The 12,408-nt window shown below is 37.6% G+C and overlaps 1 long non-coding RNA gene across 1 annotated transcript; it reads left to right on the top strand.

The window, feature by feature from the left end:
* The first annotated feature begins 568 nt into the window (after positions 1-568).
* On the top strand, positions 569-10,444 carry LOC137442443 (uncharacterized). The gene is made up of 3 exons (XR_010987684.1): positions 569-615; positions 7,821-7,923; positions 9,735-10,444. It is a non-coding gene; the product is annotated as an uncharacterized lncRNA (long non-coding RNA).
* The last annotated feature ends 1,964 nt before the right edge of the window (positions 10,445-12,408 follow it).

Here is a 12,408-nt window from a genome sequence, read left to right as displayed (position 1 = left end):
GCTGGGAAAGCTCTATGCAGATGAAGTAACATAATCCTGAATGGTGTACTCAGATTTTTTCAATAAATGGTTTTTGTCACTACAGAGCTTTATATAACAGCAGTAAAGCAAGAAAGGAAATTAGAAACACAGCTGAGACTGCATCTCATACTTCAGAGTGGCCTAAAATTCTTACTGTTTATTGAAACTAACACCCTTTGTCAGGGCGTTGATCAAAAATTTTCTGCAGCCTCTTTGATCTTTTTATTTTACAAACCACAGATATTTGTGGCTATTTCTTTATTTGTTTTTATGTCTAAAGCATCAAAACTCAAAACTGCTTTCCAATAAGTTTACATGATAAGGAGTACTCCTGAATTCATTGAGCCAGCAAACTCATTACTATCAAATCTATCCACTGGCAAAGAAGGGAGAACTCTGGTGCAACACAAAGAGAAATGGTCAAAAGTGGTATCAGAAAAGATGCTTTCATAACCGTGTTTTATCTGTGGGCCTCATGCTTCTACTGCTTTCTAGTCAGAATATGGGCATAACCTATTCTAATATACACATTTACCTTTTGTTTCAGCAGCTTCCTGGCTTCTGCAAACATTTGAATTTCCTGTTGGCTCAGAGGTGAGATTTATAACATTTATTAAAGTTGCTTTTCACTCTGAGTTTACTGGGCAGAGAGCCTAAGAAGACCTTTTTTTTTAAGGGGGTTTAATTGCTTGAATTTAACAGAGGGGTGAACATTATGCTTTCTTTGCAGCACCACTATCCACTAAGACTGCCAGGTGCTGAATTTCCCTGGAGGTTCCCTATTTATTGAAGGAATTCATGAAATATCCATCTATCCAGAGCTGGGGCTCCTAGTATCCCTTTCCCATTCATCGTCCTGATTTTGTTTCCTTCATGCTTGCTTTGGAATTTCTTGATTGAGGTTGTTCATTTCTCTCTATTCCTCTTCATAAGCGTCCTCCCTCTTCTCTGCTTGAGTACCTTGGCCATTAAAGGTGGGCCAGAGTTGCCCCAGCATCGAATGCACCTGAAAGCCTTTTGCTGGGATGTGGCTGCTGGTGCAGAGAGACAGTTACATGCTGGATGTATACCAGTGCTCTTTAACAGGATGGAAAGAAAGATGAACGGGAGGCAGGAAGGACAGAATAAGTGGAGGGAAGGGTGAAGAACAAAGAGGTATTTTGCAATGTTTAAAATAAAACCCTATAAATAGCCCTTTAAAATCCATGAATGGACTTCTCGACAGATGGCAGCCCTACTGTCAGATGAGCCCAAGGCAGGCAGGCCATAATTGTTAGCAAGTGTATTGTTAAGGGAATTTACTAATATCCTGATGCAGCAGCCACTTCAGTTGAAGAATAAATTGGAATATTTTGGTGCATTCCCTTTCAAAAGTCATCCACTTTTAAGTCTATGTATTAAAATGACAAAGTCTTAAATGGGGGTCTCCTTTGCTAAACAAAAGATATGCAAATTGCATTTCAAGATTTATATTACGATAAAAAGTGGAACACAAAAGAGACATTATCTTGCAAAAAATGTGAAAGTACATTGCTTCATGAGTCTATAATGATATAATGTGATGTTGATGTAGTTAAAAATGTCAGAAGCGAGACAATGACCTTAAAAGTTTGAGGCAGACACATTAATATTGATTGATTTTTAAGAGATTGAACAGCAAGAATATATCTATATATATTGAATTGTTTGAAAAATTGAGATGAGATACAGAACATTTCTGTCTTGTAATGCTGTAGACCTAATAGCAAGAACATGCTTTAAATGCAGCCATTTGCACTACAAGAAACCAGGTAATGATTTGCCTTGAATTTAGCAGACAGTAAACCTATTCCTCATAAAAATCACTTGTATTTGATGATTATTTCTGGCTTAGCCCCAAATACAAGTCTGTCATACGTGCCACAGAAGCCTTAATGCAGGGGGTTTTGGTGTGTTTACCCTGTTCTATATATATGGAGATCTTGTAGGTAGTCTCGTAGTTGATTTGTACACACACACATATTCCTATAATGTGTTGAATACAGTAAGAAGTCAGAACCTTCTGACTTTGAACCAAATAATGTGACTGCACATCTATTGTGTCATTTTTTTTCCTTCCTACTTCCCCTCCAAGCTAGGAGAAGGTGGCCAATAGCAATTCTTGTTTAAGTAGGTGAAGTAAGTTAGGCTCATCTTATATCCATGTTTATACCAGCAAAGTCGTAAAGAAATGTACCTTGCGTTGAGGTGGAAGGTGCTAAATATTGTGGTATTTGTTTATTCCCATGGGGCAGTTCATTTTACCATCTCAGGCTGATGAAAATTTCATCTTCTTCACAAATGAGCTTTAGTCTTAACGTAGAGACTTTTACTGGTCAGAGAAATGGAGATGTGGAAAGTGGTTGGTGTTTTAGACTGGTAGAGACCAGGGCATGGACCCTTTGGACACAGGGACTTAGAATTTATCTTGCAAAAATCTGCTTGCAGCAGAGTGCATGTCTGTGATGTATCATCTTGCTGAGAAGAGATCCAGCAGTGTTGTACAAGCTGGAGATTTTCATCATAATCAGACCTCATGAAACATGAGGCAGATAAACATAAGGTATAGAGCACATTTATAAAAAGGGTTTTTTAATATCACTTTCCAATGAATCACTAGACTTTTATCTTTTTCTCCTCACAAATGAAATGATAGAAAATCACTCTCTTTATAAAGGAAGAAGACAGCTAGGAGCCTGGAGTTCAGTGTAGACATTTTGCATAATAAATTTTGTTTTCTAGAAGCAAAGACATGAAAAAATATCATGTTACCACTTTGCCTTGAGATTCACATTTTTGAATGTATAACCAGAAAAAGATTGATACTTTTTGGGAAAACTATCAAACAGCAAGGTGTCTGGGTGTCATAGCTACATCCTGTAAACTAGTTTCACCAGCGGTAAAGATTGCTGTGACTCTCTAGTATAGGAAAATAGCCCTATCGGCCTATTTGGAAAACCAGAGAAAGCACAGTGTCTCCAAAGGGCCTAGCCTGAATGAGCATCCAGAATCCCAGAAAGACAAGAAATTGGAAGGCGGTCGGGATTGATTTAATTCTTTTTTACTACAAATCTCATTTTAGAGAATGATTAATGGGAGAAGAGACATAAATGGCAAAGTCTTGATCAAGGGAGCTGCTGTCAGGGTACCATCTAGATAAATTAGGAAAAGAATGCTCAGGTTTCTGTGAAAGAAGACTAATGACATTAAGTCAAGATGAAATAGAAAGGAGTAGCATTGCAGGCTGAAAATCATAAAAGACCAGCCTGCCCTGACAAGAATCCCTGAGAAATTTCCTGAACTGAAAAGTAACTGGAAATGCTAAGGAATGGCTTTTTATAAGTGCCAGGTCTTGAAGTTAGGACCACAGGTGTCCCAGGCACCAAATTTGCTTTCCAGGATCTGTCACAACAAGTGAAGGGATGCTCTGGAAGCATCTGAAACAGTAGCTGTTAGTAGCAGCTCAACACACTGCAGGTGTTCTGCATCTCATGTACTTAACTCTCCTCTACTGGGATCAGTGCCTTCACTTAAATGTGAAGCAGACAGTGGATAAAAGGACTGTGTGAAACCTACAGCTAGTAAATGTGCATGTAATTTGGAAAGAAAGCAGGAATGGTAGTCTCCTGGAAAAAGCGATGGACTTCTCTGAAATCAGGGGGAAGATTTACAAGCCAGTTGAATGCATTTGTACAGGGAAAGATTTCTCAGAAGATTTGTCTTTAGGTATATGAAAAAGGATTTTTAAAGAGTATTAAAAAAAAAAGCAAACAAACACCACTTCAGTGCTTTAAAGTGTACTCTGGAAATCTGGAGTGTTTCAACCAAAACAGAATGCCTCCTTTCTGTTGAATTGTTGAGTGTTGATGCAGCCTTCTAAGAAATGCTGGTAATCCTAAATAGAGGAGCAGATCCTCCACTGGAAGTTTCCTAGCTTCAGATCTAGGTTATAATATAAAGCAGTATTTGTGCAGCCAAGCTCTTGGTGTGATCAGTACTAAAACTGTGTGAGATTAGCTAATGTACTTTTCTGTGATGTGCAAAGTGAATGCCAGGACGCAGCATTGTACCTGACTGCAGTAGCATGAAGTTATGCTTCAACAGCATTCCATTGTAATGTAGGATTTTGAAGGCAGGGAAGCGGTCTCTAGAGTGTTGCACGTCAGCAAGGAATTATTTCTGAAAGTAAAAAGTAAAGAAAGAATTTGAACTGATGTTTAGAACAAATAAATGGGAGCAGCAAAACTTTAAGTATTAGTGTTATACTCAGCCATATAACAATAACTAAATGAAGCATGTATTTAAAATTTGTTGAGAAGCTTTTGTACATTTTAGTTCTGTTTGGCTCAGCGGGTGTGCTGCACTTTAGACTTCAGTCTCCAGGGCTGTCAATCCAACAACTTTCACAAGCACTATATTCACTTAAAAGCTGAAAGAGAAAAATAGAAGGCGATGATGTTAATAGCACTTAGCACTTATATAGCTTTTTCCTTCCTGAAAGCACAGTGCAAACACGAGGCAATTAAACCAGTACTTTGTCTTGGAGATGCAGATGTATAGCTAAACAATCTTTAAGCAAAGAGAATACAGACATGTAAGACCAGCCTATGCCAAACTGCACATTTTCAAAGTTAAATATTGCAGAGTGGTATTTATGGTATCATTTTTCCCTGTAGTTGGTAATAAGTCCAGCTTGTGGAAAACAACAAAATGTATTTCTACATGCAGGGCTTCTTCTTCATTGTGTGAAGAAGATTCTGTAATACTTTCAGATTTTATCTGATGAAGTGTCTGCTCTAGGGGAGTGTTTTATGTGTAGTCCAAACATGTAGTTAGGTTGCCCAGATGCGCCAGTTATTCTAACTGCCAACAGCCTCTGTAGCCATTCTGCTGTGCCTACTTCTCTCCATCAGCACCAGTGTCTACCCACCTTGTATTACACGAATGTGGCCCACAAGGTCTTATACTCTTGGACAGATAGGCATCAGTCTAATCTGCTTGTTTAGAAAGTTCAAAGTCTTACAAGGAGAGAACCAGAAAAGAGGGTCAGCTGGCATGGAGAAGTAAAATCCTTTGGAGGAGGAAGAGGAGAGGGAAACATGTTGGCAGCTATAGTGTGCTTTTTTTCTGGTTAAAATAAAAGTTCAGTGGTGTTTGCAAAGCTGCACATTGACTCATAAGTCAAATCGATAATTAAAAAGTTCTTTTGAGCCCTGGAACTACCAAGGGCTATCAGTGTGGATCAGCAAGGATGCAGAGTAAAGTCTACTGGGGGAATTCAGTCTTTCACTCTCCTCTTAATTCTTAGGCCATTATGACTTCAGGATGGCAAATCTGTCAACTTTGCAATTTCCTCCAGTAACAAGAGTTTTGGCACAAGCTGATGCCTGTGCTGTATTGTACTCATGCACTGTTAGGTAACCAATGCATGCTCCATTTAAGGGAGGCACAGAAAGCTTCTCAAAGTTACTGCATTATAGCCTGTCTCTGCTGAGCTCAGCTGCTGAGAGCAGAGGAGGTGTGAAAAGGCTTGTTAATAAAAGTCTGTTTAGATTTCATTACTGTGAGCAGCCAAATCAAGACAATACAGATCTTGCCAACCCTCTGAGAATTTCAGTTCTCTCTGGAAATACTTTATTTCTTGTGCTGGGTATCATTCCCAGCTAAACCTTTATGCAATGCAAGCAGAGCTCGTCTCAGCTGCCTTTGAAGAACAGAGAGAATGGAGACTCCCTTCCAATTGCAGAGAACAGAAAAAGGAAAAGTGGAAAGAAGGATACACACTGAAGAAAATCCATCCAGTGTAGCCCTCTGTTTTCCCCCTTTTGTAATACTAGAAAGAAGAAATTCTTTGAATTGCTGGAGTAACAAAGAGTGTGCAGAATTGGCTAGATGTGGCAGTCTGCAGAAATGATGAAAGAATTGGGAAAGGGCAATGCTCGCTGATTGGTCCAGTGGATAAACACATGTGGGGTGGTGATGTTCCACTCATAGTTGAGATCAAGCTCTAGCATGGCTTTTGCTTTGTGCCAAAAGCATCTTATTGACTATATCTAGAGAAATCTCTTACTGAGGCTAACTGAAAGACAGCATACAGCGAACCATGAAGGACTTAGAAAAATATTAGCTGCCTCTTTAGAATAGCTTGGGCCTCTGATCAGTGAAATATAATTATTTCTGAAAGGAAGCTGTCTTTATAGAGGTGTCTTTGGCTACATGACCCACCTTAGTCTTTAACTGATTTGAGGACTTCAGTGGTGGTTTTCATACTGCTATGAAAGAAAAATTCTAACCTGTAGCAGACTTGGCATGTGGTGCGGACAGGCCTTTTTTTTCCCCCCAGAAGATTAAACCTCTCTTTAATCACTATAATTTCCTTTGTTGTGGTCTTTTTAATGTTCTGTAAATTTTACACAGATATTTATTGAAGTATTTTAGTGCTTAAGTCTTGATGAAAACACATATAGGTGTCCTAACCATAAATGCTGCTCTCCCTCTCTGTATAAGCATGATCACCTGAATATACTATACATATATATAGATATCAAAACACAGTTAGTGGGTTAGTGACATGAAATGGGTGCTGGGAATCTGAGTCAATCCTGTTCTCCATTTATTTCACTGTTACATTTTCATCATAAATTAAATTACAAAGGTTAGAAAAATCTTATTTCACTTTCATTTTTTCACTTATCCACTTGTATTTTCTCAAATTTTACACACTCAAATAACTTAATCAAATGGAAAATTCTTCAGAGAAGCACATGTTTTAAACAAAACCTTGTCATATGCACATATTGCATCATTGTGGGGTGAGAACACGGTATAAATAATGAGTAGCTTTCTCCACAGTGTAACTTTTGTCCTCCAGAGTAAATGTAGTCCTTTTCATCTTGTCTTATGTCATGGCTTTTGGTGTTGCGTTCAGTGCTTGCAGTTCCTAGCCCCACCAGGAGATCCAAAGGGTGATATTTCATTTATCCCATGACTGCAATCTTTGCTGTAGAGTTACTTAACAAAAGTGTTTTGTTATATAAAGTGTTCGGTGGTGTAGTCATTTAAGTCAATATGACTTTTCAGCTGATATCAGTCCAAAGAGGATTATGTTGGCTGTGTCACCACAGTAAAAGGTGAACACTGTGCCCTTTTAAGTTATGTATTTCACTTATTTTTAAGAGATCACGTGTAAGAGATGGTCTGGAAAAGGAGTGGAAGAGAGATGTGCCTGTTAGTGCAAAACGTACCTTCTTAGTTCTCTGCTTGCAAGAGAAAAATGCAGAATGTAAGGCATGTGCTGTATGTTAATATGTATTCAAACTGTCTTCTGATACATTGCCTTTCTGATGCTACATGGTGTTCTCCTGCACTGTTTCCCAGCAAGATGGCTGATGTCCTGCTCTGAAAACTATCCATTAAAATTTTATCAATTTTCTGTTTTGGTGAGACAGTATGAGGAAATGCCATTGGAAAATTAGATTCCTCTTTGACATCAGGCGCCCAGTCAGAAATCCAATCCCATGTGTTTCTACTGAGACATTAGGATTTGATATAATTTTGGGCAGAAAACATTTTAAAATGAAACAATTGGATTTTCTAGATGGTCTTGGGGACCACTTAACTTAAGAGAATACACTTCCAAATCAAAAGCCTTTCAATCATTGTAAATATTATTTGGATGATATTTGCTTTATGTGTAGTAGCAGTTTGAATTTGTATTGAATGTTTGACTGGCTCATGCTCGTACAGATGATGTATGAAATTATTATTTCATATTTTTCTAGTGTTTGCATTGCAAGTGACATCTGGCTGACAGGAACTTGGAGAAATGGGATACGAAGTGAATGCTGCAGTTACCACAGTATCATATTTATCAAAAGCTTTAAGGTTGGTCTGTCTTTGTTTAACATGAGGAAATTCACAGCAATGAATAAGAAACATCACCTTGTTTGTTTGTTTGTTTGTTTGTTTGTTTTAACTGAGCTGCTTAGAAAATGAAGATAGAGGAAGAAAAATGTTAATGATATTCTGTTTATTGAATTAATTTATGTAGCCAGTCATGGCTACTGGATAAAAACAGTTCTCAATTTCTTTGGAAGGGGTTATTGCTATATGACCTTTAAGTTTTGGTTAATGTTCTATAATTCATACACACTATATCACAGAGATAGGGAAGTTTGCAATAAGCAGACTGGAATATTTGGAGTTGTATTAGGTGATCTCTCAAGGTCCCTTCCAGCCCCTAACATTCTGTGATTCTGTGATAGTTCTTTTTAAACTTTAAGTGTTCTGCTACACAAGTCTAAGGGTGGATTTAATTCTAATTGCACTGTAACTTTGAAAGGTACCTTTTGAAGTACTGTCTTCATCCAAAATCTTACCCTAAAGCTTTTTCATTAAGCTCTTGATATGTCACTTGTCTAATGGTATTCTATTCTATCAAGATCCAATTTAGAGGTTTTTAAAATGCTAATATTATTTTACAGTTCAAAATGTGGTATGAAAATTTATTATTTTCATTAGAAATATAACCTCAGCCTTTAGAAAAGATATTTTCAAAATAGCTCTTTGGGAGGAAGCTCGGTCACTGTGTTACACAATAATGACAAAAGTGATAGTGAAGTGTCCAGATTCTGGCCATGCCTTGGCAAGGGAGTGGAACTGGCTCTATTACTCTGACTAGAAGGGTCTCTTGGATGCTCTTTGTCATTGACTTGACATCTTTCACCCTTACTGGCTATTAGAGGACTGTGGACTCTGTGAAAAAGAAAAAAAATAAGAAAAGAAAAAAAAATCCACTCCTCTAGAACTCCCCTGCTATTACCCAGTTGTCCTGGAAAGGAAAGAACTTGGGGTTGTTACACTTATGGGTGTAACAGAGATTGTATGGAGAAGGTAAGGTGGGTAGAATAGATTGTCTGCCTAAGAGACACAGAGACATGTCAGACTAAGTAATCAAAAATAATTACATCTGTACTGGTGCCAAGTGTTTTTTCTGATCTACAAAGTTATCAAGCTGAGAGCCCTCAGCATCTTCCAGGACTCAGACACTTTGTTTTAAACAAATAGAAAATCTATCTTTGTGGTCCAGTTCACAAGAAGAAAGAATTTACAGTGATTTTTCTTTAGTTCTGCAACTGCAAGTTCTAGTTGGGAAACTTGACCAAAAAACTCCTCCAAACAAAGCTAAAACATTTGGACAAGAATGACAAAAAAGGCAGCTTAAAGTGCTCAGCCTGTGGAGAAAGTCAGATTGTTCAAAGGTCTGATCCCTTTGAAATCTGGATCTTGGCACTTGCTTTGTGTGGCTGAAGAGGAAAGTGTATGGATGCCACTGTATAAACAACCTTTCCTTTTTTAAGAGGAGACCAGTAGCACCTATGGATGCTCTACAGGAACTGAATTCTCTCAATGATATTAATGTCAGTTGAAGTACTTGCAAGGGAATTTTGAGGCATTTTTTAGGAGTAATGTGTATGTATAAGAGCCAGAGAAAAAATATTTACTTTTTATTTAAAGACTGAAGTTATTATTCGCTGTAATAAACTGATTAACTGCTTGAGACATTTCAGTACAACAGTACAAGTTTGGCAGAAGGCAGCAGGGAGAGGATGGGGAATGTGGACATAAGCACACATATAGAGCCACTAATGGGAGATTTTTAACTTCCTTCCTTTTCTTCCCTCTTTCACTCCCAGTTCTTGCCTTTAAGAGAGTCTTTGAATAAACAGCAATCCTGAGGTATGGTACCATAACAACAGAAGCACTCCAGAGAGGGTGGAATGGAGAAGATAGAGGAGATCCCAAAGGGCGCCTCATACAACGCTGGTAAATAAAGTAATATTTTGTACTTCACAATTTGTGTTCTCACATTCAGAAAAAAAGTATAATTGAGACCAATTTCCTTACTGCCAAGAGTCCATTTAAAGCTGAATCACAATTTACAAAGAAACATTTTAAAGAAACCTTGCCGATTCTTTGTTATTAACTTTTTCTCTGTTACACCAAAGGCAGTGGAAAGATGTAGAAAAAAAGGTAAAGAAGGAAAAATTACTCTTGTCTCCAGGAAAAAAAGAAAAATAAAAAAAATATTATTCATTCTGCCAAATGAGCATCCCAAAGTACAGGCATTGAGAAGAACCTGACAATATATAGGAGTTTCCCCCCTTGTGTTCCATTTGTTTTCTGTCACTTTCCTCTCTCTTACCATTGCCCTGCTGTCTCACATCAGATACTTGGGGTCCAGTTCTCCACCACTTTAACTGTTAGCTGTTGCACTCATTTTCTTACAGCTTTATTCAGGTAGTTTAGAAAAGCATGTTGCCAGCTTGAAACTTTAGTTTCCCTAATGGCAACATGCTAGTGTATTGGAAAATGTTTGCCCTCCTAGATGGGAAGATTTTCAGGATTTGTCCATGGACATCATAGACTGTAAGAAAAAAGTATGGAAAAAATTCAGCAATCCAATTATACCCTTCTGGTATGACTGCTGTTATGACCCATTGAAGATACTGCTTGTGACTGATTTTGGCCTGCTCTGTCTAACATTTTGGTAGAATACTTGCTTTTTCTCTGCTCTATATTAATTTTCTAAGGTTTGGGTTCTCTGTTCTAATTGCTGTGGTTTATTATTGCTGTTGTTAGTATTATTAACTGGTTTTGGTTTATATTAATCATATTAAATGTTTTAGAATTTTGGCTAGAGTAAATCCATCCTGCCTACTCTGCAGGTGATATGACACTCAAACCAGAAAAAAAACATTGTGTGGAAAACTGTCATGATGATGGTAATAGCTGTGAATGCCAGTGATACTTTCAGAGATGGAGAAAGTCCTGACTGTATGATCCTTCTAGTATATATGTGGGTGTCTGATCCTTGTGTGTGGACTAATCCTTTCCCAAGTCTTCTGTAGAGATAAATTTTGTCTCAGATCTGAATAACCCTTTAGTGACAGCTATTCTGAGGTCTAAAATCCTTTAGAAATACTGTTTCGCTATTGAAGCTGACTTTGGTTCAGTTAGTAGAGACCCCGACATCTCAGAAACACAGATCCCATTTCATACCTAAAATAAAATGGGATATGGATTGTAACACCCTAAGCATAACCATGTGGTGAGAGGCTGCTGAATTCACTTGAGAATGTCTATCTGCTTTCCTTCTGACAAACAACTCTGTCTTATACTAGCAATCATTTCAATATAATATATTTTTCAAAGCAATCTTTCCTTGATCAGCAGATTACAGTATTTTAACTATTTTGTGGACTATGTTTCCTTTGTGGGCAAATACTTCCACCAAATTGCATTTAATACCTATTAACTTGGACTTTTAAAAGGTCAGATGGCTTCCGTATCTCATTATGTTGTTTCTCATGACTTGCTATCTCTTCAAATTGTATCCCACTGCATACTTAGAACTTGATTTCTGTTGTCGTCCTGTCTAACAACAGGATCCTGACAAGAGGCCTGTCTTGTAAAACCGTGAACTTCCTGGGAGTTACTATTATATGCTGCTTCTCTTGAAGGAGGCCTTTCTATTGCATTTCTGCTCTTCAAGTAGTTCTTTCCAGACACACAAATGTTTTGCTGTTTGCTATGGAGATCAGTGTGTTCTCAGAACTCTCTGATGATATGATTGGCTGTTTTTTTCAACTAGCTGAGATTTTACATTAAGATCTTTTAGTGCATTCTTACACTCTTCAACTCTTTGGCTCTCTTGGCTCTTTGTCAGAGGTCATTGCTGATGTTGACGTTTCAAAATGTTGAAGTAAATAAAACAATCCACACTTCTGCTACTTTTTTTTTTTTTTTTTTTGTTCAAAGGGTCAGCTTCCCAAAGAAAAAACTGAATAGCTTGTGAAGTTGTGTAAGCAAGTGGTGCAAATAAAAGGTGTTGCTCATCTTCAGTTCTATTTTGTAAACTCTGAAGTTTACCCTATTATGTGAGACTTGGTTGCAGAGGTGTAACCATGTTTCCGTTTGAAGATGCCTCGGGCACTCAGCTATTCTGAAAATAAGTATACTGTGCATTAGTGTTTAATATTTACCTCCAGAATTATTGTCTGTGTTGATACAGGTATTTTCTCATCTGTATTATGCATAGATACTCTAAAAATACAATATTTTTGAAAGACAGAAAATGAGAAGAGGGGGAAAAGAGGGGAAAAAATAGTTGTTAAATTGGACTGAATAGAAGTTTTTTTAAAATGTCAGAGAAGATACTGCTTGTTGTATAAGTATTGTGAAACAATATGCTCCCAGTCAGGGATAGCTGGTGCATATCGTTTATTTCTATATTAGAACTATTTCTAGCTTATGTGTACATGCATGGTATAGATGTTTTGGCAGACATGTACAAACTTAGGTGTCTCA

The sequence above is a fragment of the Melanerpes formicivorus genome, unplaced genomic scaffold (genome assembly GCF_026170545.1).
Source record: "Melanerpes formicivorus ecotype bairdi unplaced genomic scaffold, bMelFor1.0.p_v2 SCAF_7, whole genome shotgun sequence".
Taxonomy (NCBI): Eukaryota; Metazoa; Chordata; class Aves; order Piciformes; family Picidae; genus Melanerpes; species Melanerpes formicivorus.
Note: the sequence above shows the minus strand (reverse complement) of the source record. Positions and strands in the feature narration are given on the sequence as shown.